Source organism: Bacillus rossius, chromosome 8 (genome assembly GCF_032445375.1).
Source record: "Bacillus rossius redtenbacheri isolate Brsri chromosome 8, Brsri_v3, whole genome shotgun sequence".
Lineage (NCBI taxonomy): Eukaryota > Metazoa > Arthropoda > Insecta > Phasmatodea > Bacillidae > Bacillus > Bacillus rossius.
In genome coordinates this window covers 16,183,653-16,211,249 of record NC_086336.1, presented here as the reverse complement: position 1 = coordinate 16,211,249, position 27,597 = coordinate 16,183,653, and the positions used below count along the sequence as shown (strand labels likewise).

Genomic DNA, 27,597 nt, shown 5'->3' with positions numbered 1-27,597 from the left:
CAGCCCGCCCCTGCGAGCAGGTATTACCGCCGCGGAGACAGCCCGCCCCTGCGAGCAGGTATTACCGCCGCGGAGACAGCCCGCCCCTGCGAGCAGGTATTACCGCCGCGGAGACAGCCCGCCCCTGCGAGCAGGTATTACCGCCGCGGAGACAGCCCGCCCCTGCGAGCAGGTATTACCGCCGCGGAGACAGCCCGCCCCTGCGAGCAGGTATTCTGCCGCGGAGACAGCCCGCCCCTGCGAGCAGGTATTCCCGCCGCGGAGACAGCCCGCCCCTGCGAGCAGGTATTCCCGCCGCGGAGACAGCCCGCCCCTGCGAGCAGGTATTACCGCCGCGGAGACAGCCCGCCCCTGCGAGCAGGTATTACCGCCGCGGAGACAGCCCGCCCCTGCGAGCAGGTATTACCGCCGCGGAGACAGCCCGCCCCTGCGAGCAGGTATTCTGCCGCGGAGACAGCCCGCCCCTGCGAGCAGGTATTCCCGCCGCGGAGACAGCCCGCCCCTGCGAGCAGGTATTCCCGCCGCGGAGACAGCCCGCCCCTGCGAGCAGGTATTCTGCCGCGGAGACAGCCCGCCCCTGCGAGCAGGTATTCTGCCGCGGAGACAGCCCGCCCCTGCGAGCATATATTCCCGCCGCGGAGACAGCCCGCCCCTGCGAGCAGGTATTCTGCCGCGGAGACAGGCCGCCCCTGCGAGCAGGTATTCCCGCCGCGGAGACAGCCCGCCCCTGCGAGCAGGTATTCTGCCGCGGAGACAGGCCGCCCCTGCGAGCAGGTATTCCCGCCGCGGAGACAGCCCGCCCCTGCGAGCAGGTATTCTGCCGCGGAGACAGGCCGCCCCTGCGAGCAGGTATTCTGCCGCGGAGACAGCCCGCCCCTGCGAGCAGGTATTCTTCCGCGGAGACAGCCCGCCCCTGCGAGCAGGTATTCTGCCGCGGAGACAGCCCGCCCCTGCGAGCAGGTATTCCCGCCGCGGAGACAGCCCGCCCCTGCGAGCAGGTATTCCCGCCGCGGAGACAGCCCGCCCCTGCGAGCAGGTATTCTTCCACGGAGACAGCCCGCCCCTGCGAGCAGGTATTCTGCCGCGGAGACAGCCCGCCCCTGCGAGCAGGTATTCTTCCGCGGAGACAGCCCGCCCCTGCGAGCAGGTATTCTGCCGCGGAGACAGCCCGCCCCTGCGAGCAGGTATTCTGCCGCGGAGACAGCCCGCCCCTGCGAGCAGGTATTCTGCCGCGGAGACAGCCCGCCCCTGCGAGCAGGTATTCTGCCGCGGAGACAGCCCGCCCCTGCGAGCAGGTATTCCCGCCGCGGAGACAGCCCGCCCCTGCGAGCAGGTATTCTGCCGCGGAGACAGCCCGCCCCTGCGAGCAGGTATTCTGCCGCGGAGACAGCCCGCCCCTGCGAGCAGGTATTCTGCCGCGGAGACAGCCCGCCCCTGCGAGCAGGTATTCTGCCGCGGAGACAGCCCGCCCCTGCGAGCAGGTATTCTGCCGCGGAGACAGCCCGCCCCTGCGAGCAGGTATTCTGCCGCGGAGACAGCCTGCCCCTGCGAGCAGGTATTCCCGCCGCGGAGACAGCCCGCCCCTGCGAGCAGGTATTCTGCCGCGGAGACAGCCCGCCCCTGCGAGCAGGTATTCCCGCCGCGGAGACAGCCCGCCCCTGCGAGCAGGTATTCTGCCGCGGAGACAGCCCGCCCCTGCGAGCAGGTATTCTGCCGCGGAGACAGCCCGCCCCTGCGAGCAGGTATTCTGCCGCGGAGACAGCCCGCCCCTGCGAGCAGGTATTCTGCCGCGGAGACAGCCCGCCCCTGCGAGCAGGTATTCTGCCGCGGAGACAGCCCGCCCCTGCGAGCAGGTATTCTGCCGCGGAGACAGCCCGCCCCTGCGAGCAGGTATTCTGCCGCGGAGACAGCCCGCCCCTGCGAGCAGGTATTCTGCCGCGGAGACAGCCCGCCCCTGCGAGCAGGTATTCTGCCGCGGAGACAGCCCGCCCCTGCGAGCAGGTATTCTGCCGCGGAGACAGCCCGCCCCTGCGAGCAGGTATTCTGCCGCGGAGACAGCCCGCCCCTGCGAGCAGGTATTCTGCCGCGGAGACAGGCCGCCCCTGCGAGCAGGTATTCTGCCGCGGAGACAGCCCGCCCCTGCGAGCAGGTATTCTGCCGCGGAGACAGCCCGCCCCTGCGAGCAGGTATTCCCGCCGCGGAGACAGCCCGCCCCTGCGAGCAGGTATTCTGCCGCGGAGACAGCCCGCCCCTGCGAGCAGGTATTCTGCCGCGGAGACAGCCCGCCCCTGCGAGCAGGTATTCTGCCGCGGAGACAGGCCGCCCCTGCGAGCAGGTATTCTGCCGCGGAGACAGCCCGCCCCTGCGAGCAGGTATTCCCGCCGCGGAGACAGCCCGCCCCTGCGAGCAGGTATTACCGCCGCGGAGGTAGCCCGCCCTTGCGAGCAGGTATTCCCGCCGCGGAGACAGCCCGCCCCTGCGAGCAGGTATTCTGCCGCGGAGACATCCCGCCCCTGCGAGCAGGTATTACCGCCGCGGAGACAGCCCGCCCCTGCGAGCAGGTATTCCCGCCGCGGAGACATCCCGCCCCTGCGAGCAGGTATTACCGCCGCGGAGACAGGCCGCCCCTGCGAGCAGGTATTATGCCGCGGAGACAGCCCGCCCCTGCGAGCAGGTATTCTGCCGCGGAGACATCCCGCCCCTGCGAGCAGGTATTACCGCCGCGGAGACAGGCCGCCCCTGCGAGCAGGTATTATGCCGCGGAGACAGCCCGCCCCTGCGAGCAGGTATTCTGCCGCGGAGACAGCCCGCCCCTGCGAGCAGGTATTCTGCCGCGGAGACAGCCCGCCCCTGCGAGCAGGTATTCCCGCCGCGGAGACAGCCCGCCCCTGCGAGCAGGTATTCCCGCCGCGGAGACAGCCCGCCCCTGCGAGCAGGTATTCTGCCGCGGAGACAGCCCGCCCCTGCGAGCAGGTATTCCCGCCGCGGAGACAGCCCGCCCCTGCGAGCAGGTATTACCACCGCGGAGACACCCCGCCCCTGCGAGCAGGTATTACCGCCGCGGAGACAGCCCGCCCCTGCGAGCAGGTATTCCCGCCGCGGAGACAGCCCGCCCCTGCGAGCAGGTATTCTGCCGCGGAGACAGCCCGCCCCTGCGAGCAGGTATTCTGCCGCGGAGACAGCCCGCCCCTGCGAGCAGGTATTCCCGCCGCGGAGACAGCCCGCCCCTGCGAGCAGGTATTCCCGCCGCGGAGACAGCCCGCCCCTGCGAGCAGGTATTACCGCCGCGGAGACAGCCCGCCCCTGCGAGCAGGCATTCCCGCCGCGGAGACAGCCCGCCCCTGCGAGCAGGTATTACCGCCGCGGAGACAGCCCGCCCCTGCGAGCAGGTATTCCCGCCGCGGAGACAGCCCGCCCCTGCGAGCAGGTATTACCGCCGCGGAGACAGCCCGCCCCTGCGAGCAGGTATTCCCGCCGCGGAGACAGCCCGCCCCTGCGAGCAGGTATTACCGCCGCGGAGACAGCCCGCCCCTGCGAGCAGGTATTCCCGCCGCGGAGACAGCCCGCCCCTGCGAGCAGGTATTCCCGCCGCGGAGACAGCCCGCCCCTGCGAGCAGGTATTACCGCCGCGGAGACAGCCCGCCCCTGCGAGCAGGTATTCCCGCCGCGGAGACAGCCCGCCCCTGCGAGCAGGTATTACCGCCGCGGAGACAGCCCGCCCCTGCGAGCAGGTATTCCCGCCGCGGAGACAGCCCGCCCCTGCGAGCAGGTATTCCCGCCGCGGAGACAGCCCGCCCCTGCGAGCAGGTATTACCGCCGCGGAGACAGCCCGCCCCTGCGAGCAGGTATTAACGCCGCGGAGACAGCCCGCCCCTGCGAGCAGGTATTCCCTACGCAGAGACAGCCCGCCCCTGCGAGCAGGTATTACCGCCGCGGAGACAGCCCGCCCCTGCGAGCAGGTATTCCCGCCGCGGAGACAGCCCGCCCCTGCGAGCAGGTATTACCGCCGCGGAGACAGCCCGCCCCTGCGAGCAGGTATTCCCGCCGCGGAGACAGCCCGCCCCTGCGAGCAGGTATTACCGCCGCGGAGACAGCCCGCCCCTGCGAGCAGGTATTCCCGCCGCGGAGACAGCCCGCCCCTGCGAGCAGGTATTACCGCCGCGGAGACAGCCCGCCCCTGCGAGCAGGTATTCTGCCGCGGAGACAGCCCGCCCCTGCGAGCAGGTATTCTGCCGCGGAGACAGCCCGCCCCTGCGAGCAGGTATTCTGCCGCGGAGACAGCCCGCCCCTGCGAGCAGGTATTCTGCCGCGGAGACAGCCCGCCCCTGCGAGCAGGTATTCTGCCGCGGAGACAGCCCGCCCCTGCGAGCAGGTATTCTGCCGCGGAGACAGCCCGCCCCTGCGAGCAGGTATTCTGCCGCGGAGACAGCCCGCCCCTGCGAGCAGGTATTCTGCCGCGGAGACAGCCCGCCCCTGCGAGCAGGTATTCTGCCGCGGAGACATCCCGCCCCTGCGAGCAGGTATTACCGCCGCGGAGACAGCCCGCCCCTGCGAGCAGGTATTCCCGCCGCGGAGACAGCCCGCCCCTGCGAGCAGGTATTCTGCCGCGGAGACAGGCCGCCCCTGCGAGCAGGTATTCTGCCGCGGAGACAGCCCGCCCCTGCGAGCAGGTATTCTGCCGCGGAGACAGCCCGCCCCTGCGAGCAGGTATTCCCGCCGCGGAGACAGCCCGCCCCTGCGAGCAGGTATTCCCGCCGCGGAGACAGCCCGCCCCTGCGAGCAGGTATTCTGCCGCGGAGACAGCCCGCCCCTGCGAGCATGTATTTCCGCCGCGGAGACAGCCCGCCCCTGCGAGCAGGTATTACCGCCGCGGAGACAGCCCGCCCCTGCGAGCAGGTATTACCGCCGCGGAGACAGCCCGCCCCTGCGAGCAGGTATTCCCGCCGCGGAGACAGCCCGCCCCTGCGAGCAGGTATTCTGCCGCGGAGACAGCCCGCCCCTGCGAGCAGGTATTCTGCCGCGGAGACAGCCCGCCCCTGCGAGCAGGTATTCTGCCGCGGAGACAGCCCGCCCCTGCGAGCAGGTATTCCCGCCGCGGAGACAGCCCGCCCCTGCGAGCAGGTATTCCCGCCGCGGAGACAGCCCGCCCCTGCGAGCAGGTATTCTGCCGCGGAGACAGCCCGCCCCTGCGAGCAGGTATTACCGCCGCGGAGACAGCCCGCCCCTGCGAGCAGGTATTCTGCCGCGGAGACAGCCCGCCCCTGCGAGCAGGTATTGCGAGCAGGTATTACCGCCGCGGAGACAGCCCGCCCCTGCGAGCAGGTATTCTGCCGCGGAGACAGCCCGCCCCTGCGAGCAGGTATTACCGCCGCGGAGACAGCCCGCCCCTGCGAGCAGGTATTACCGCCGCGGAGACAGCCCGCCCCTGCGAGCAGGTATTCCCGCCGCGGAGACAGCCCGCCCCTGCGAGCAGGTATTCTGCCGCGGAGACAGCCGGCCCCTGCGAGCAGGTATTCTGCCGCGGAGACAGCCCGCCCCTGCGAGCAGGTATTACCGCCGCGGAGACAGCCCGCCCCTGCGAGCAGGTATTACCGCCGCGGAGACAGCCCGCCCCTGCGAGCAGGTATTCTGCCGCGGAGACAGCCCGCCCCTGCGAGCAGGTATTCTGCCGCGGAGACAGCCCGCCCCTGCGAGCAGGTATTCCCGCCGCGGAGACAGCCCGCCCCTTCGAGCAGGTATTACCGCCGCGGAGACAGCCCGCCCCTGCGAGCAGGTATTCTGCCGCGGAGACAGCCCGCCCCTGCGAGCAGGTATTCTGCCGCGGAGACAGCCCGCCCCTGCGAGCAGGTATTCCCGCCGCGGAGACAGCCCGCCCCTGCGAGCAGGTATTCCCGCCGCGGAGACAGCCCGCCCCTGCGAGCAGGTATTCTGCCGCGGAGACAGCCCGCCCCTGCGAGCAGGTATTAACGCCGCGGAGACAGCCCGCCCCTGCGAGCAGGTATTCTGCCGCGGAGACAGCCCGCCCCTGCGAGCAGGTATTCCCGCCGCGGAGACAGCCCGCCCCTGCGAGCAGGTATTACCGCCGCGGAGACAGCCCGCCCCTGCGAGCAGGTATTACCGCCGCGGAGACAGCCCGCCCCTGCGAGCAGGTATTCTGCCGCGGAGACAGCCCGCCCCTGCGAGCAGGTATTACCGCCGCGGAGACAGCCCGCCCCTGCGAGCAGGTATTACCGCCGTGGAGACAGCCCGCCCCTGCGAGCAGGTATTCCCGCCGCGGAGACAGCCCGCCCCTGCGAGCAGGTATTCTGCCGCGGAGACAGCCCGCCCCTGCGAGCAGGTATTCCCGCCGCGGAGACAGCCCGCCCCTGCGAGCAGGTATTATGCCGCGGAGACAGCCCGCCCCTGCGAGCAGGTATTCTGCCGCGGAGACAGCCTTCCCCTGCGAGCAGGTATTACCGCCGCGGAGACAGCCCGCCCCTGCGAGCAGGTATTACCGCCGCGGAGACAGCCCGCCCCTGCGAGCAGGTATTCTGCCGCGGAGACAGCCCGCCCCTGCGAGCAGGTATTACCGCCGCGGAGACAGCCCGCCCCTGCGAGCAGGTATTACCGCCGCGGAGACAGCCCGCCCCTGCGAGCAGGTATTCTGCCGCGGAGACAGCCCGCCCCTGCGAGCAGGTATTCTGCCGCGGAGACAGCCCGCCCCTGCGAGCAGGTATTACCGCCGCGGAGACAGCCCGCCCCTGCGAGCAGGTATTACCGCCGCGGAGACAGCCCGCCCCTGCGAGCAGGTATTCTGCCGCGGAGACAGCCCGCCCCTGCGAGCAGGTATTACCGCCGCGGAGACAGCCCGCCCCTGCGAGCAGGTATTCTGCCACGGAGACAGCCCGCCCCTGCGAGCAGGTATTACCGCCGCGGAGACAGCTTGCCCCGGCGAGCAGGTATTACCGCCGCGGAGACAGCCCGCCCCTGCGAGCAGGTATTCCCGCCGCGGAGACAGCCCGCCCCTGCGAGCAGGTATTCTGCCGCGGAGACAGCCCGCCCCTGCGAGCAGGTATTCTGCCGCGGAGACAGCCCGCCCCTGCGAGCAGGTATTACCGCCGCGGAGACAGCCCGCCCCTGCGAGCAGGTATTACCGCCGCGGAGACAGCCCGCCCCTGCGAGCAGGTATTACCGCCGCGGAGACAGCCCGCCCCTGCGAGCAGGTATTACCGCCGCGGAGACAGCCCGCCCCTGCGAGCAGGTATTACCGCCGCGGAGACAGCCCGCCCCTGCGAGCAGGTATTACCGCCGCGGAGACAGCCCGCCCCTGCGAGCAGGTATTCCCGCCGCGGAGACAGCCCGCCCCTGCGAGCAGGTATTCTGCCGCGGAGACAGCCCGCCCCTGCGAGCAGGTATTACCGCCGCGGAGACAGACCGCCCCTGCGAGCAGGTATTACAGCCGCGGAGACAGCCCGCCCCTGCGAGCAGGTATTACCGCCGCGGAGACAGCCCGCCCCTGCGAGCAGGTATTCTGCCGCGGAGACAGCCCGCCCCTGCGAGCAGGTATTACCGCCGCGGAGACAGCCCGCCCCTGCGAGCAGGTATTCTGCCGCGGAGACAGCCCGCCCCTGCGAGCAGGTATTACCGCCGCGGAGACAGCCCGCCCCTGCGAGCAGGTATTACCGCCGCGGAGACAGCCCGCCCCTGCGAGCAGGTATTCCCGCCGCGGAGACAGCCCGCCCCTGCGAGCAGGTATTCTGTCGCGGAGACAGCCCGCCCCTGCGAGCAGGTATTCCCGCCGCGGAGACAGCCCGCCCCTGCGAGCAGGTATTCTGCCGCGGAGACAGCCCGCCCCTGCGAGCAGGTATTCTGCCGCGGAGACAGCCCGCCCCTGCGAGCAGGTATTACCGCCGCGGAGACAGCCCGCCCCTGCGAGCAGGTATTACCGCCGCGGAGACAGCCCGCCCCTGCGAGCAGGTATTCTGCCGCGGAGACAGCCCGCCCCTGCGAGCAGGTATTACCGCCGCGGAGACAGCCCTCCCCTGCGAGCAGGTATTACCGCCGCGGAGACAGCCCGCCCCTGCGAGCAGGTATTCTGCCGCGGAGACAGCCCGCCCCTGCGAGCAGGTATTCTGCCGCGGAGACAGCCCGCCCCTGCGAGCAGGTATTACCGCCGCGGAGACAGCCCGCCCCTGCGAGCAGGTATTACCGCCGCGGAGACAGCCCGCCCCTGCGAGCAGGTATTCTGCCGCGGAGACAGCCCGCCCCTGCGAGCAGGTATTACCGCCGCGGAGACAGCCCCCCCTGCGAGCAGGTATTCCCGCCGCGGAGACAGCCCGCCCCTGCGAGCAGGTATTACCGCCGCGGAGACAGCCCGCCCCTGCGAGCAGGTATTACCGCCGCGGAGACAGCCCGCCCCTGCGAGCAGGTATTCTGCCGCGGAGACAGCCCGCCCCTGCGAGCAGGTATTACCGCCGCGGAGACAGCCCGCCCCTGCGAGCAGGTATTACCGCCGCGGAGACAGCCCGCCCCTGCGAGCAGGTATTCCCGCCGCGGAGACAGCCCGCCCCTGCGAGCAGGTATTCTGCCGCGGAGACAGCCCGCCCCTGCGAGCAGGTATTCTGCCGCGGAGACAGGCCGCCCCTGCGAGCAGGTATTCCCGCCGCGGAGACAGGCCGCCCCTGCGAGCAGGTATTCCCGCCGCGGAGACAGCCCGCCCCTGCGAGCAGGTATTCCCGCCGCGGAGACGCGCGCCTGTATTGATGGTGTGTAGTGGCGGGGCTGTGGGTGTCACCGGAGACCTGGAGGCAGAAATAGGCGGTGTTTTGTGCGGGGAAGGGTGTACACAAGTGACTGTGTGGGACCAGGGCACCTGTTCTTGGCATCTACACTCACACACACACACACACACACACACCTCCTCTCTCGCCATTCCCCCGACAACCCCCTTCCTCCCCCCGAACTTTGATCTCAACTCCCAATATTTGCCGACTGCAAGGGCGAGGGAGACTCCGCCCTCGGGAAGGAACGGGCGAGCAAATACAAGGGAGCATCCTGACAGACAACGAGTAGGCGGTCGGAGAGGAGGGTAAACGTGAATGTGTGTACACCTGCGAAACCAGGCCTCGCTGGTATAACGTTTCAAAATGAGTCCCCGAATCTTTTTTTTTTGTTTGCCGACGGCTGGCGTCACTGTCAGCGGGGTCGTCCTGACATATGATGGCCCTCGTCAACTCGGCTTGGTTCGAGTCGGTGTGCTCCCGAAAATATCATAATTATGATTGTATGTAGGCCTATGGTTTTAGGTCATTATTTTATTTTAACGTTAAACATGGTTACACTTGTATATACGCTTCTAGTGGTCAAACTTCAACAAAACGAAAAGAAACTAAATGTACTGCTAATATTTTTGCATTATTTGATGGCAAAGTTGAATTTTTTAACATTTTTTCGTAGTATGCATAAGGAGAGCCAAATTTGATGTTTTAAAGGCAGTGCTATGGCTACTGCGTTGTTTGTTAAAAACGTTTTTACGTAACATTTATTAAATTTTTTTAACCTTTGAAAATCATAAAAATTCTGATGATTTTAAAAGCCTAGCTACAGTTAAAAAAATAATTTCTGCATGTAATTAAACCATGTAAAATAGTAGTTAGTAAAATTGACTTGAAACCTATACAGCTTTAATTTTCCACATAAATGTTAAAAATGCAACTTTTCCAGCTAATTATGCAAAATACATATTTTTTTCATCTTTTGAAAGTTAAGCCACTCAAAAAGTCGGCAAGGTCAACTATAACCGTGTGGAATGTAAATATAAAATGATGACCTGGAACGGGGATATACACCCTTAACACTCGCTCTATTGCATGGCCTTTCCCACCTTTTTTTTTGCTAACTTTGTCCTCTGGTTCAAAATCACTACTATCCTATTATAGAGATCTCAAAGAAAAAACTGAGCAAAGATAGACAACAAAACATTTCTCTTATAGGTTACATTTAAGTACCACCAACAGAATGGTCTGATTTTTTTTATGGAATAGGCCATCTCTAACTCGTAGTTAATAACAGTTGCATGCATTACAGGAACAATTACATATGGTATCTCACCACATCATCAAATAATTTTCTTCATATAAACAGTCTCTATGGGTAATTGACATGAGCATATGGTTCATACAACCTTTTTCTCTCTGTGTGAAAAATTTTGTGTGGTGTTATTTTTTTTTTTTTTTTTTTTTTTTTGTATCTTGATGTGCTAGAAAGCACACGTTTCCATTTTAATTGTAGCTTCTACGATTTCTCGTAGCTCATCTGGTGGACTGCGACCCAGTGAGAACAGAACCTTTCTGTCAGAGAAAGAAAATCTCTGGCAACCTCACAAGTCTGCAACCACATAAAAGGTTGAAGATACGACTGCAATACGCAGAGGAGTGTGGAGTCTTTAATATAGATCAATGAAACTGTGATTTTTTTTTTAAATTCCCTTTCCATTACAGGCATCTTGAATTGTTATTTTCTGCTCCACATCTTGACACTCCAATTTTCACTATTTAATTATCATAGCGAGACGAGATCAGTGATGAATTGTGTTAGTTTTTTCTCTATGTTTTACAGTTTTCCCCGCGAATTCTTTTCGTCGCTGCTCTATTCTAATCACAGCTCTCACATCCAAGTCATTGTTTAAGGGTGTATCCGTTCCAGGTCATTATTTTATATTTACGTTCCACACGGTTAAACTTTCCGCCTTTTTGAGTGACTGAACTTTCAAAAAATGAAACACACATACACCAACACACACACACATATACTTTTTGCATAATTATATGTCAAAGTAGCATTTAAAAGGTTTTTGTGTAGTATAGATAAGGAGAATGAAATGGAATATAAAACTCAAACTTTATTGTTTTAAAGTTAACTTTACTGGCTATTATGTGATATGGATTTATTTATTTCAGAAAAAAGGTATTTAATTTTAGCTAGCTTTTTAAAATCGCCAGACTTTTATGATTTTAAAAGGGCCAATGAAATTTAATACATATTTCTGAAAGAAAATAGCCACCAGAATTGCCTTAAACCCCCCCCCCCCCAAAAAAAAATCAGGTATTTATCCTATTTTTTCTCCTTATCCATACTGCACAAAATTGTTAAAAATTCAACTTTGCTACCGAATTATGCAATACTTAATGGATTTTTTTTATTTTTTGACGTCCGGCCACTAACCATGTGTAACCATGTTAAACGCAAAAATAAAACAAATGCACCCTTAAAGCATGTCGCTAAAGGCAATAACTTTCCGTTGGCTTGCATATGCGCGTAAATATGCAAATAAAAATGCAATAATTGCGTTAAGTACTTTTTACTTTCAGAATTATTTTTAACAATTCAATAGCTAATGTAGTAAAGATCATAATCACAAGGATTGTGTTCGTATGAGTGGCGCCAAACGTAAAGTGCATGGCGCGAGAACAGCTTGCAGTCGGAAATTAACTGAAAAAAAAACTTATCATCACTTTAAAAAGCTTAGTTTGCATCAAAATGACAAGCAATTGAATAATATTAAATATTTAATGAAGTACGAGAACTAGTTTGCTGGTGGAAATGTTTATTTTAAAGGTTTGTGTGTGTGTGTGTATATGTGTGTGTATATATATATATATATAATATTCAATCATAGCTTGGAACTATTTCTGTCGACATTTTTTGATGTTGAGAATAAAAATCTTCCTTAGTATCAGGCTTCACGAAAATATTTTGCATGAATGCCAATAGGCGGTAATGTATTTTTTTAATATGTTAATTTCTTACTTAACTATATTACTGTAGCAGTGTTACCAATGTTTTTTTTAAACGTTACAAACATTTTTAGTGAAGAACAGTATTTTATTTTTTAAAAAATATATTTTTTTTAAAGGTAAAATGCCCAAGCAGTTTCCCTGGCTCAAATGTTTATTTCATCAGGCACATAACCACTATCACCTTGGGGAAGCCTTCTTTTCACAGACGAGAGAGCCAAACGCCCGATCGTGCATCTTCGAGTTTTTTTTGTTCATTGTAAATATATATGGCGGTGTTGATAAAAGGATACTAATGGTCAATTAGGTTAGGTAGCTACATTATAAATACTTTAAAACATTTTGGACGGTTGATTTGGTTAGGATAGCTACATTAAAGATACGGGGGAAAAAAACATGAACTTCGGGGAACTTCGGGTTTTGGCTCTCTCGTCTGTGAAAAGAAGGGTTCCCATCACCTTGTGTGCACCAATTGTTCGCGTCGCCGAGCCAAGTGTGCACTCGCCCGAGTCGGACCTTTGCCCGGGGTGCAGGGATGCTTGCTGCGCGCCGTCTCGATCCCGCCGCGCCGTCAGGGGGCGGTGACTTGTAGTCGGCTGATCACCTTCTAATGAATCACCCACCTCCCCTCCCCCTCACCCCGGGGCGCTACGAGCTACGAGCTACGAGCCGCCCCTCGAGCTATTGATCGGCAGTCACGTGACGCCATGTGTGCTGCTCCAGCCCGCCGAGACACTCTTCCCCTCCAAGATGGTGGGGGGGGGGGGTGCAGAACTCCTGGCGTGAACGCACTGTTCGCAAAACTGCTCAAGATTCATTTTAAAGTGTCTGTGTACGGATATCATCTAAGAGCCATTGCACTATTACAAGTTTAACTTCGTGGCTTCCTGTGTAACGTGTCTGTAACTCTGTATTCTACACACACAGTACTGTAAGAAGTATAAGGACCTGCAAGAATATTCCATCATAAAATGACAGTTAACCGATTCAAGTCCCCTTAAAGTCTCCCCGCGTTACCGACGCGAAGACCGTACGCCAGTTACGTGCCGTAGAGGCGAAGATGAGTGTGATCCGCGAGCCAGTGTCGCCCTTAAAGCCCCTGCCCCTATAGAGCTCATGCGCCCAACCAGGAGACCACCTTAAAAAACAAAAATTATCTGGTAACAAGATGCAAAAATATTTCTTTGCAAATCTGCTGATACAACGTTTCGTTTTCAGCGCGGTCATGAGATATTGTAACATAACATTACAGAACTTCGGCCATAACATAAAGACAGTATTGTAATTGGGATAATATATGAAACTGATAAAAAAAATTAGGCAAGTGATTTCAGCGAACCTGGCGGCGTTGAGTGTCCTCACGTTGCACGATGCATTTCTGTGGAATACATACAAAACAAATGCGTATCGATGTGATTAGAGACGATTGAAGATGATGTGAGAATGAAGCAATGGGTACGGAAAAACCGGAGCACGGATAAAACCACCGGATCACGGCAACTCCACGATTTAGCACGTGTGAAAACCCGGGTTGGTCCCCGTCGAGAATTTAACCAGGTGTTGTTGTTTACAATGATTAGGCTCGTGCCATTTATCATCACCATTAATTTGTCTGGTTTAACATATTTCATTGACATTTGGGAGATGGATTTAGACGATACGAGTTTACAGAGTCGCCTTACCCGGGGCTCGAACCCAGTTCGTATCGCAGCGTAGGCCTGGGAAGCCTTCTTTTCACAGACGAGAGAGCCAAACGCCCGATCGTGCATCTTCGGGGTTCTTTTTTTTTGTTCATTGTAAAAGGTTAGGTTAGCTACATTATAAATACTTTAAAACATTGTGGACGTTTGATTTGGTTAGGATAGCTACATTAAAGATACTATGAAATCATGTAAACAGTTTCCTAGCCCTGGATAGCTACATTATAAAAAGTTATTTGCTAAGCAACCATAAAATGATTTTACAGTATTTTTTATGTAGCTATACTTACCTAATATAACCAACTATCCACAATGTTTTAAAGTATTTATAATGTAGCTAACCTATCCTAATTGACAGCAAAATTTAATGCCACACCGGTTTATACAAAGAGATAGAAAAAAAAAGCGAGCAGGAACTTCGGGTGTGGCTCTCTCGTCCGTGAAAAGAAGGCTTCCCGTAGGCTTGCGTGCGTCCGACTGCACTACTGAGTTCGGCTTGCTCAGTCACCTTGACCCCAGCAGTGTGTTCGACAAGCAAGCATTGTAGTCCCACAGGTCAAGTCGACTTCAGTTACACCATGCGTTTTCTTTGTCTCACGTGTATGTGTTCGAAAATGCGCAATGTTTAGAGACCGAAAGAATTTCCAGGTTCATTTTGCGATACCCTAAAATCCAGATAAAAAACTTAAAACTTATCTGGAGGACTCTGGGCCAATGGAAAACATTCAAACAAAACTGCATCGAATCACAAGCTACTACGCTGGAACGTGTCACAAGACCGCAGCCAATGAACAAGTGATATTTGTCTGAGTAACCAGTTCACTTTTAAAGTCCCTGATAATGTTTTACACTGTGTATGTGTTTATTTACTAGGTACGTTTACTAGCGAATAAGAGCACATATATATGGCTACTTTGCTTAAATAAAACCCTTTATCTAAGTATGTTGAATTTTGCACAATCGAGGCATTTAATTTTATGGTTTATTTTAGTACTGATATACAAAATATTAGTACATAATTTGTTTGTTGAGTAGGGAAATTAGAAGGTGAAAGGTTTAACATGTCCATAGCCGGTATCATTAAGGTGGAAATAGGGAAAATTGGGGGGGAGGGCAAAATAAAAAATTTGGCTGCAATCATAGTCATGGCCTATAACATAATTTCTAATGTTTTATTGCATATCTCTACCTAATTTGGTTACATTGGTTAATTTCACTAATAGCATAGCAATACATGTACTATGTTGTATAGTCGCGTTGGGTAGAAGAAAATTATTTACATTGGTACTTCTTAATAATACGGCCGTTATACCTATACCTAATATACATACTGCGCATGTGATACGTGGGTTAAATTTTACATAATTTTATGAAAGTTTGTCAAAGCATTAAGAATGTATGTTTTTGCCAGAATATGCGTTGAAAGCTGTGTCTGGAACCCCCGAAGGAGTTTTTTTGTTGTGGCAGAGTTTCAATTGAATCAGACTTTACACCTGAGTTTAATTAGGACACGTGAAATTTCAGCGCACTTACAAGCCTCTGATGCTCACCAACACGACACTACTACACACCAGTTGGGGCCGACCTGACTGGCGGGGAGTGATCTCCCCCTCCCCCGAGGGATTCATTTTGCGATAGGATAGAGTCCAAATACTTTTGACATTATTTTGCTTCAGTGATTGGGCCACAGTTTATCTGAAGGACTCTGGGCCAATGAAAAATCTTTAACAGAAGAATTAGCGCATCACGATCATTCCAGTCAACAGGTGTTACGAGTCGGTAACCAATCAGCAGATGTAATTTGCACGAGTGCGTATAGGATCACGGAGTCTATCCTATAGGGATTTGAAATCGCGGATTTTACAGGTCTCTACCAATAGGTAATCGAAAAATTAGTGTTACTCAAAACATGATACCTTAAGGCACACACAGGCCCGTGTGCGAAATCATCCCACTTCACATGCACCCAGCCCGTTGATCGAGCGATTGGAGTGCATTTTGAAATAAAGAGCGAGCTATAGAAACTCAAGTTTCTGGCCTCGCACATAAATAAAATAAAAAACTGACAGGATTATCATGTTTTGCTTAAATCCATTGCAAAAATTAGAAACATTTATATATACATACGTCAAACAATTGACTTTACAACTCGAGTCTGTATCTAAGTGCAATGGAAAATGGAAACTTGTGCTTTCAAACACATCGTCTTTTTTTTTTTTTTTTTTTTTAAGTATTTGCGATTAGTTCGACAGGGCCGTGGTTTTTTTTTAAATGCCTTCCGCACCGACCCACACGCATGTGGACATCGCTGACGCACATCTGACCCACGCGATGGAGAAGGGGTGGGGGGAGGTGGGGCCAGGTGACGCCGAGGAGCTTGTTCTTCCCCAGGGGCGGGGCGGGGGGGGGATGCTGGACCCAATCTGCCACTGTGTACCCGTAGTGAGTCATGCCCCCACCCCTGCTCGCAGCTGGGGTTCCCTACGCTCTGCACCACCCTCCAGCTCGGCTGTTTGAACGAACTTCTCTCTCCGGGCATTTACATGGCCAGCTGATGAAGGTTCGCGAGGGGAGGCGGCGATCAGTTGTCGGAGGGCGTCTGGGCCCGACACCCCCTCCCCCCCACGACGGGGGGGGGCTCCCTTAATGCGGATCGGGATAAGCCAGTTGCGCGTCTCGCCCACAATGCCGCTTAACGAATCTTTCATTTCGCGACCGCGACCACGCACCTATGACAGGGGGAGGGAGGGGGGGGGGTTCAGAAATCCCGCATTAGGGAACAAAACAAGTCCCGGATGAACAGAGGGGTACACGCCGCGATTGCCGGGCAAAAAAGGATCGTGAGGAGAAAAAAAAATCCAAAGGTGTTAGAAGCTCACGATTCGATGAGCTCAACGCCTTTTGTGTTGGCGGGGTAAATTAGGAGGAAGTAATTCGCAACTTCAGTATTTTTTTTGCTTAGGTCTTAGAAATACCAGTTTTTCAGGGGTGTCAAACGTTTTCAGAAGTGCGCGGTCGGAAAAAAATTATACATTTCTGTGGAGAAAAAGGTTATGAACAAGAACATATTTTTAATATCTTGTTTTACCATACAGAAATTCCACCGTAGAATTTAAAATGCGTAGCTGCAAAATATATAATACGTAACTGCTTAGGTAAAGTTTTTGATTAACATTAAAGTTTGTAGATCTTTTAAAAACTTATTAATGTATTTGAAAATTACATATAAATAAATCACGAAGTAATTTTCACTCTGTTTCAAAACAAGTCGTCATTTTCTCGTTGTCAACTGTGGAAGAGGGTTAGAGCGAAAAGTAGTTCCTGCCATCACACACAGATCTGCGCAGGTAGTTCGCGTTCGTTCAGACGTCTTAGAGTTTCAGGATGTTATAGGTCGTATCATTTTTAAGATTTTCTACTGTTTGAATGTTTTTCTGGACGAAATTAATGATAGGAACTGTATCTGTAGCCAACGGTTAAACTGCACGAAGCATATTACTGCGTATGCATAAGATGTAAAAGTTATAACGAGATGAAAATAGTACCACAGGACTGTAAGGCATTAAAGATTGCATTTATAAAAAACTAATTTCTATTATTTTTTAGTCAAGTAGGCTGTAGTAATCGCTGAGAGCTGGTTTCTTGTTATCATTATTCTAATTACGTAACTTTGAAAGTAAGATATAATTATTATTGTAGTATTTCGCAGCCATTGTCTGATAAATTATTTTGTGTTTCGAGGATTAACCGTGTTCGATTTCCCAACCTGGATGATGCCTGCTGAATTCAGAGCGAAACCTCGCTGTAATCTACCACCGCAAAAGCCAAGATAAAATGTAGTGATTTGAAAGTTACGTTAAAAATTATTTTGCAGTAGGTCCTATATAAAAAAACAAGCAACTTTAGAAGTGACCTCTTCAAACATATGGTCTTTTATAAAACCTCAAGTTGAGGAACTATGTTGTGCTGATAAAATAATTGGACCTTAACCAGACAATGAACTCGTTATTTTATTCCCTTTTAAATGATTTTTTTCCCCAATACTAAAGTGACTTTATAAACTATAAATTAACTTTGGATGTACACTTCACAAAAAAAATTCTTTGTAATCCACTTTGCTATGACACAAGTAAAATATTCTTCTTTATCGAATATCGAATACAGAGTGTCTGATGTATCTTCATGTTCATAGAATAATTTTTACTCTAAAAGTAAACTCACCTTAGTTTAATTTTCTCAGAAAACGAACTTGAAAAAAATTGGAAAATTTAAACTATGTTACTATGTTTGCAGTTTTATCCGAGTTTATTATCTCTCACTTGATTTTCTACACAAATAATTAATTTTTTCATCAAACTGGACATGCCTCATCTTTATCTCCATAGATTTCAAATTTAGAAAAATAGAAAGATTGCACTTCATATATATTCATGTAAGTTATTCGTGCTCAATTTCTTATAGCTCGCTTTAAGCTGGGTTTACGATTGATTTCCTTAAGAATTATAACAACATCGAGCACACGATTAAGTCAAAACTACATTTTCCAGTTTATGATTGACATAGAAGTCGTTAATTCTAACCAATCACAGCACAAAACACATGGTCGGCCATTGTTCGAAACGGAGAAGCAGGTTTGAAATATGTTATTGACAAATGGGATATCTATTTTTCGAAATAGATGATGATTACAAATGACAAATATACGCATTCTAACCCAAAATACTGCCTCGCTTGGTCCAATAATAAGAAATAAACTTCCGGTTGAAAGGTTCCGGTTTGTTGTGATTGGTCGCTTCCCTTAAGTCTTAACGAAAAATATAAAATATAACCATTTCTGTTAAGTCTTAAGTCATCATATGGTTCGCACACGACCCGTCAAAATTCACACACAACAATCATAAACCATTCCACTAGTTTACATAGAGTCATATGGTAAGTACACGACTAAGTCTTAAGTCTTAATTCTTAATTTTCAATCGTAAACCCACCTTTAGTCGATTAGAAGATTACATTTCACTCCAAAAAATATAACTTACCCCTTATAGGTGTATATTATTGAAGATGGTAAAAAGAAATTAGATGTTTATGTTTGATTGCTCGAATTAAGAATGAGTTTTATATATTCAACAGCAATGAATTTGAGGAGTTACGTTGCTTTACCTTCTGTTTTACAAGGAAATATTGTGGCGACTAGTTTACAAATAACTGGCTTGTAATAGAATTGGTTGACTTCTGGGTTGTAACCGCATGGAAGGTGAAGATATCACTGACTTTGCAGTCGCCGTCATCAGGGAGCCGTTAGTTACCTTCGAAGCAAGAAGCAGAAGCCAAGCAACTACAGAAAATTGCTACGAAAGCCTGCGATCTTTGGTTTCTAATAGTATTGTAATAGTAGAATATTTTTTGACGTAACAACGTCTAATAAATCAATGAACGCCGGCTGCAAGCACGAAAAAGTGTCCCGTTACGCACATTGTCCCGTTACGCGCTGTCCCGTTACGCTCATTGTACGCTTGCGCCGCATCTATCTCTCTTCCACTCGATTGGAACAACCATCGATTTGACTTTTTCGAGGCACATTAAACTTGAAACACTCCCATTCGTTTCCTACTTCTCCTGTCATCGTCCTATCCTTAACAGAATAACACATATTGGAAGAAGTTAAATAGCAAACATGTATAACAATTATAGTTAAAATAATCTCTTCGTTAAAGTAATAAACATTTTTGAATTAATGAGTGCATATATAAGTAAATTTATCAATTAAATTGCAGATTTCATTTCACTCCTTCTTTGTATCCATACAAAATAGTGATAATTCAATAAAAATGATTCAATTTTATTCATTAAAGTATGCAATAATTTTATGAATGTTTTGTTATGACCTTGTCACGTTAAACTATCGTCCGCAAACCGACTTTGTGTGGTTGGTAGAGCGCGGCGATGTTGGCAGTGGCTAGCAGGTGACTGGTGGGTTGATCCCCTTGCGTGTTCTCTTGTGTTCGCAGGTAAGTGGCAGCTCGGCGCGGCGCAGGACGCCTCTCGCAGACCTGGCCGACGCCCTGAGGCGTCACCTGTGCTGGACGCCCGCCAGGGGACGCCCCCCTCCAGCCGTCCTCCCCTCAGGCCCGTGAGTGATGGCAGCGGCTCGCTGGCCCGCGTCCCTGCTTTGTAGCGAGAGCACCGGAGATTAGCCGGACATCGGTCATCGCCCCTGCTGCTCTGTCTCCTCAAGACCTCTGGTTGCCTTCACTCGGCGGGCGTGGCTCGTGCGGACTATCCATCTGGAGCCCACAGGAGATAAATTTAAAATTTTTTTAGTTAAGTACTTACAGTCCCAAGGAGCTAATTCCCCTCCTGCTACAGCAGCTAACGCTCTCCCAGAAGTAATCTATACTAATTTTATAAAGCTGAAGAGTTTGTTTGTTTGTTTGAACGCGCTAATCTCAGGAACTACTTGTCCGATTTGAAAAATTCTTTCAGGGTTGGATAGTACATTTATCGAGGAAGGCTATAGGCTATATTATATTATCAATAACATTAGGGATCATTACTAAAAGTCCAATTTAGAATCAAATGCGTTGGAGGGGGTTAGATACAACATGCAGTACACGTACGAAGTGTGTGTTGACAATGCCGCAGGCGCTAGAAGTTTATTTCCTATTGCATATTAACATTATTGCCACGCACTAGATGTCTTATCATTCTTAATTTTCCCATACAAGTAAAAACACACCCGTCTGATATTAACAATGAAGCAATCAGTACCCTCATAAGAGTTCAATTAGTATTTAAATACTTTTTATCACTTTAAATCGCAAACCTAAACTATTGTTTTTTTTCCTCTCACTGTGTTTAATTTGTGTTTTCTTTTACTAGAATTATTTTTATTATTTTTAATTAATTTTCATTTTTCGGACCATCATTAATTTTCCTCTCCCGTTACAATTCTGACAAGGACTTGTATTAAATATTATTGATGTGTAACATCTTATCTCTCGCTGTACGGCATTTGGTGGGAATAATTTCGCGAACGCGACGGAAATGTGTAACAGGAAGTCGGGAGTGTTGCAGTTTGTCAGCGAGCGCAAATATTTCCACGGCGTTTTAAAAGAGAGAGAAAGAAAGGGAGAAAAATACAAACACACGGCTGTTTACCGTTCGTTCTCTAACAGTAGTATTGAACAACGCGTCGCATTGCCACGTGGCATTTCTAATGCGTTATAAATACTTGTGAAATATTAATGCATAATATAACATATCAATTCGATTATTTGATAATTGTTGTAGTAAAATATGTGATGTGTTAATACATAGTTTGTGATACGAATTCATTCCTGGGAGTTATTTGTATAAAGTATGTATTACTAAATAAATTATTTTTAAAATTTGAGGTTCGTTCCTTTTAACGCCGTGTTAATTAATCTTTTTAAAATTTTGCTCTTTACCGAGGTTACATGTTACACATCACTGGCGATTTCTGAGAGACTCTTTCTTTACCAGGTTTTCCGTTCGATCAAACTCACAATTTTTATATTTGGAAATTATAGATGATGGTACAATTTTACACGTTGATGATAGTTGTAGAAGATATAAATTCGTGCCTGCCTTTGGGTGTATGTTCTTTACCTGTGCGTTTAAGAAATAAATGAATCTTCTCATTGTTGTTGTAGTAGTGTTGAAGGATCTTTTTATTAGGTCTGTACGCGTAACCGAGAGGATCCTCAGGTATTTCTAGCGAGAGTTGTGGAGGGATTCGTGGCATGCATTTCTTTATGGCGGGTTCGTACCACGATGTGGGCGATGCTCTGTGCTTGCAGCAGGCGAGCATCTCGCCACCAATCCGGGGGCTGCTTTCTTGGGGGCCGGCAAGATTGAAACAGAATAACCTCACAACCCTCTGATATCTTGTGGTGCCTCAGTTGCAGTTACTTCATTCCTTCAGTTTTTTTTATATTTTTCCCTCCTTTTCTTTAATATCAAGCTATGGTATTACAAGTAAGCTATATTCGTGTAGTTAACGGTAAGGGGCAGCATGTCTTAGTTCGAACGGTTCCACATAGTGAATGCGAGCTGCATTCAATCTTTGTTTGCCGAATAATGTTTTATAGAACTACTTACTTCCAAATAATTAGATAATAATTGTAAATTGTAAATTTCTTACGGCGGTAGCCAAACTACATACATGTTTCGGTTGTAATTATTTTGTGTGTGTACTTGCGTATTTCCACAATTTTTGAGTAAATTACTAAATGCCTGTTTAATGTGAAAGTGTGTAATAACTAATTTTTAATTCACAATAGTTTGCGGCTGTACCAATGGTCGAAATTCATGACTGCTATAGTCCAAATATTTATTGTTCAGGACTGCACTGTTAGAAATTACAGTTAATTTACGGACTTTTCAACGAAGACATTAACTCAAATAAACGAAGGGTTCTTGGTAATTTAAAATGACTAAATCTTCGTAGACACTACGCCGTATGTAGACTTCCAAGTTGTATGTTTCGTGCTAAACAAATGTAAACACAGAAGTGGACAAAATAAGAGTGTTCTTGCTGTAGACTTGAACAGTTTTTGAATGTTTTGTTAATATAGTACCCAAAATATTCTTTTGAAATCATGTTCAAAGTAAGGGAACTCAGTGTTCGTAAATTTACGAAGATAGTCGTAAATTTACGAAGATCTCTGGCTGATTTGTAACCAACTTTCTTCGTAAGTTGAAGGTGAAATTTTCTAACAGTCATCATGGTTTTCGCTGGTATAGTCCGTGTCATTCAACTAGTCTCAGCTTCGACGCTTCTCAATTAGCACTCTCTATCTGCCACTTTTGTTCTGTCAGCGGTGTTCGTAAGCAGACTGCCACTACTGTCGAGAGCTGTCAAGCTTGAGGACAAGTCACATGATGCAGACTGTAGATCTCAAGTTGCGGGTGGAGAGTGCTGGACCTGTCGCAAGGGAAGCTGAACTGAGCACAGGGGAAATCTCACTTGCGTCATAAAGCCCTGGTCGTGGTAGTTGCGGAGCTGGCCGTGTGGGGGCACTGCGCGCGCCGCCTTGGCCAGATGGCCAGTCGCAGGGTTTGGTCGCTGAGAGAATTGCTTGGGGGGAGGAGGGAGGGGGGAAGGGAACCCATTCTCACTTCCCTGCACCCCCTCTTCCTTCCTCTCCGCACACACATGGCGCCACCTTGATCACGCTTTCTCCCTTGCCCACACGCTCCGAGTCCATCTGATTGCCTTCTCGCCGACCCGTCTACACGCGCGGGACTCTTTGTCGAGCCAACGAAAATCGATAGCGCACGAATTTACAGTCGGCTGTAGTGAAAACGAGTAGAAAAACACTTAGGTAATGCACTGTTGGGCAGGTGTCACGCTAATCTTTTTTGCCACTCCGGGTAAAAACTTCAGCAGCGTTTTTTTGGCTGAATATTTCTTCAACCGCTTTACTTAACAGAGCACAATACAGGTCTCTCAAGGATTCACACTGAGTTAATTTATCAAAATAGAACTTGGTAATACAATAAAACTCCGATTAGAAACTAGCAACTTCTCCGGTTTAACCGTATAGTGTGATTCCGGCCTTAGAAATGACAGAAAATTAACGGACTTTTCCAACGATGAATTCGCTAAAACAAACCCAGAGTTATTCGTGGTTCCAGGTAGCCAGATCTTCATAGAAACTACACATTATTCTTATTTTCGAGTTATGTGAAAAGAGAATTTTTTTTTGTTGTATATACAAAATACCATGATTTTTAAGAATCCGTGTTCAAATTTTGTAAACTGAGCATCTGTACATTCAGGGAGAACCCAGGGTGCTTTGTAACCATGGTTCTCCGGGAATGTAAGGTGAATATTTTTAACGGTGTGGAGTTTCCAAGCGAAAGGCCTTTCAGGCTGTAGGCAAAATCTCAACATACCCCGCATATCGCTGTACTTAGAGGCATCGAGTCCCAAACCACCCTATGACCCAATAAAGACAACTTTTAATTTCAATCACGACCTTTGGCATGGAGCATCATTCAATATTTTAGTGAGCTCCAAATCACTTAGGCACAGACGCAGTGTTCATGAATGCAATATTAGTCATACACAGAAATAATATTTCTATAGTTTTACAAAAGATTTTTTTTTTTTTGGAAATCAGTTTCCAATAAATAGTTTGTAATTCTACAAGTAATATATTGTAACTTTGTACAACACATAGCTATGGTTATTTTTGCATATATGAAACTCTTTTTTCCAGATAACACTGAGAATTACTTACGAAAATTGTCGGATAATTTTATATTTTATCTTATGTTTTATTTTTAATAGTTTTTCAAACCATTGAAAAGATAATCGAATATTCAACAATTTGACTTTATTATGTTGTATTAAGGTTTTCATGTGCGTATTGATACTTCTCATATGTGCCAGAAATAACCTCCGGAAGAAACTGCGAACCTGGCCAACCTCCCACGGTTGATGCACTGTTAAAAAATTAAAGTAAATTTACGGACTTTTTTCAGTGAAGAATTTACCTCAAATAATAAACGAAGAGTTCTTCGTAATTCCAAATAACTGAATCTTCCTGGAATCTACGACTTTTTGATTTCCTAGTTTGAAAATTTTGAATTTGTTTTTGAATATGCCTAGAATATTACTTTGGTTTTATGTCCAAAGAAAGTTATCTCCGTGTCCGTAAATTTACTAAGACAGTCGTAAATTTATGAAGATCCTTGGATAATTTGTAACGAGTGTTCTTCGTAAATTTTTAACAGTGTGGGAACTTGGCCGGGAGTTTTGCGAGAGTGAAAACGGCATCTCTCGAGGGAGAAAATTCCTGCGGTCCTGGTAGTCGGCGGGCCCGCGCATTTCTTCCGCCGCCACCCAGATGTATTATTTCCCGCCTCGTGCCCACTCGATTTCCTATTATTTCTCCTGCCATCTGCAGCTCAGAGGCTGGCGCCCTCGACACCTCCCTGCACACCCCTGCCCCCCCCCCCCCCCCCCCCCGTGCCAAGGCACCTGTAACCTGGCGCCCCTAATGAAATTGCAGCCTTCCCGAACACTTCCCCAGACGCCTTCAGGGGTGGACAGAGCAGCTCGTCCCGCGCGGCGCTGGCAATCCAACTACATCTTGGATCACGGATCAAGTTGACGCTCACAAAATTGCATTGCAGTTGTCTAGCTGAAGGGTTTTCAGAATTTTGTAAACAAAAGATAGTAAATACGATTTACTTAAATAAATTATAAAAAAAATATATAAGCGCACATTTAAACAAGATAGGCAACTTAAAATTAATTAAATTATAACTTTTTTTTTAATTTTCGCAAACCTATCCACTTTATAATTTAATGTTAGAATAATTGCTATCACTTATGTTATAATTTTACACACCATGAATATAATGATCAGGATTATAATAAAACGGAAAAAAATGAAGCAGAATTGGGGTAACTAATTAGCTGCGGTTGAATCAGAACAACAAAAAAATATATACTAAGCTTACGCTCGCAAATTGCAGCTCACGTTGGCAATTGAGAGCTTTTGCATGATATGGAATGTCGGATAAGAGCTTCTCTAGTAAGTTATCTTCGCTGTATGGCATGTTGCTGATCGCATTAGCCTACTTTATTATAGCTCGAGAGATTCACTCACTACAGGAAAATAATTTTAACCTACGTTTAAGCAAAACTGTGCATCAAAAAGTTACGGTAGAGTCATTACTTAACTGCCCTAATTGGTATCTTGATTCTTAATCATGTTTGTACATCTATCATCTAATCAGATCTGTTTTTTTGCATAATTTACGAAATAATGTACGCTTGTAGAAAATACAAATTGTTTACATAAAATTATTGTTAGATACTGAATGAAATATAAATATATATATTTTTGGAGATTTGTAAGTAAGGTATGCAGGTGTTATTTTTTTTTACCATGTCAACGGTAGAATTTCTTATTCCTGGTGTGGACGTAGTTGCAAGACACACTTGCCTATGTATAACTAGCCAGGAAATATTAGTAACCAACTGTTTTAACGAAATAAGTTTTTTTTTTCTGAAAGACGGCATCGCCTCGCCGTTTGCACACCCCTACATTTCTTCGTCATTTCTTTTTTAACAGCATCCTTCTTCTTCTCCGTCTCTTTACTGGCGTCCCTATTTTTTTCTCTCCTCTCTCTCTCTCTCTCTTTATTTTCGCCCCTCTTGGAACTCGACGTGTCGCGCGCACACCTAAGAAACTCTTCCAGTCTCTAACCCCCCCCCCCCTCCCCACTCCCACACACAGTTCCCAATTCCCTCAGCCACCTCACCTTACCCCCCACCCTCTCCCCCCCAGTCTCCATCAACCCTTCGCAACCAGCTCGCTAGTGCTGACGAATTTAATTTTCCGAGCACAAGTTCATGTTTAAGAAGTAGGAGGAAGGCAGGAGGAGGAAAAGAAGAAGAGGGGTGAGGGAACTCCTGGCTGAAGTGTATGTGCTGAGGTGCGAGAGACCAAATTAAAAGTGTCAGGAACAGTCTCTTAACTGTTTGGTTCGTGAGGAAGAGAAAAAGTGGGGTGAGGAGGGGGGGGGAGCGGGGAAGGAAAAGAAGTTGCGATGGTAAAAAAAAAACCTATACATTGCGTGGGCTTGTCGAACTGCTGACGCCGCAGGAGCGGAGGCACCTGGCTGACTCACCTGCAGGCAACACACTGAAGAAAACTATCTGTACTTTACAAGAGATTCTGTTGGAAACCATTTGCCACTAAATTGTTTGTAATACCACACGAAATATTTTGTAACTTTGTACAATACTTTTGCATATAAATAAATACTTTTTTTTTCTCGGAATAATAGTGCGAAAATTGACGCATAATTTTAAATTGATGTTTCATTCAAGAGTATGTTTTTTTTAACCATTGAAAATATAATATAATGTTCTATAACTGGACTTTATTTGGTTGTATCATGCTTATTAATGGAAGCTATTCAGGGAACGGTTTACATATAACTTTAACTATTGGAGGTACTGGGGTAACACAAGCATATATTGGTACCTAGTGATCACTAATTAGTAGTTATATAGTTGTTTTCGTATAAATGTACATATTGATAAATATCTGTAATTTAACATGAATACTCGTATATCTGTTCCATTTACAAAAAATTTCTTAATGTATTTCAATAGCGCTCTTGTATCTTATGATTCTTTCCCAGATTTTCTCAACACAATTAGTACTAAAGATTAATAGCTGTAAATCTCAAACAAGTGTTCATTATCATAATCACCTTCGAGACATTTTACAGTTAAAACAATTTATAAATACCCGGTGAGATAATTTTTGACCCAAATGAAAATGCAAGAGAGGAATCGGATTAATATACGGGAAAATCGATTAATTAGTAGATGTGACAATAAATTGAAATAACAAAATTGTCGTGTAAGACCTTTAACCATGACATAATATTTTAGTTTTTCCTTAACGTACAGGCATATCTGCCATTAAAACGTACATTTCTAAAAACATTTTCTAGAGAACTACTTAGAATTGGTTTTCAACAGTTCAAAAATCAAAATGCATCTTCAGAAGACATTTTGGGAAGAAAGAAATATTTTTGTGCGTTGAAATACTAAAATGGGGATCAACTATTTGTAAATTGAATTTTCGTTCATACAATTGATCACAACTAGCTACTTTATAAGAAATAAAGTTATTAATTTTGTGTTAAGTAATGTAAATTATTTTACAGCTCATGCATAGATTACTATTTAAATATCAAGCATTTTCATCATTGGGGATGTTGGTCCTTGTTAAGGTTGGCTGATTCTGGTGAGAAACAGCCTACATGAAGTTGTACTCTTTGTTGTGTAACCTCTTTCAGGGTATTTCAGTGTCCAGCGCGTATGTTGGTAGATGTTTTTTATGATACAATAAACTATAACAACAGTTAGCAATAGTGTTTTCATATTTCTGTATTATGATGGTAAAAGCTGCAATGTAAATTTACTTGTTTTTCATGAGAAATTGGGAAACTGACAAAATTTTCTGATATAAAATAAATAAGCGGTTTTGTGTTAAGGGGTAAATGAATGTCTTTGCTACATGTACATAAGTATTATAACAAATATTTTTAGAAAAGAATGTAAA

General features: G+C 48.9%; 1 protein-coding gene across 2 annotated transcripts in view; it reads left to right on the top strand.

The window, feature by feature from the left end:
* LOC134535535 (zinc finger protein 1) overlaps nt 1-27,597 on the top strand; it is a 1,265,084-nt gene that overhangs the window by 277,149 nt on the left and 960,338 nt on the right. For both annotated transcript variants that reach the window (XM_063374681.1, XM_063374682.1), the window contains exon 3: nt 19,483-19,604. The gene's annotated coding sequence lies outside the window, so the exon portion shown is untranslated. The remainder of the gene's footprint in view (nt 1-19,482; nt 19,605-27,597) is intronic.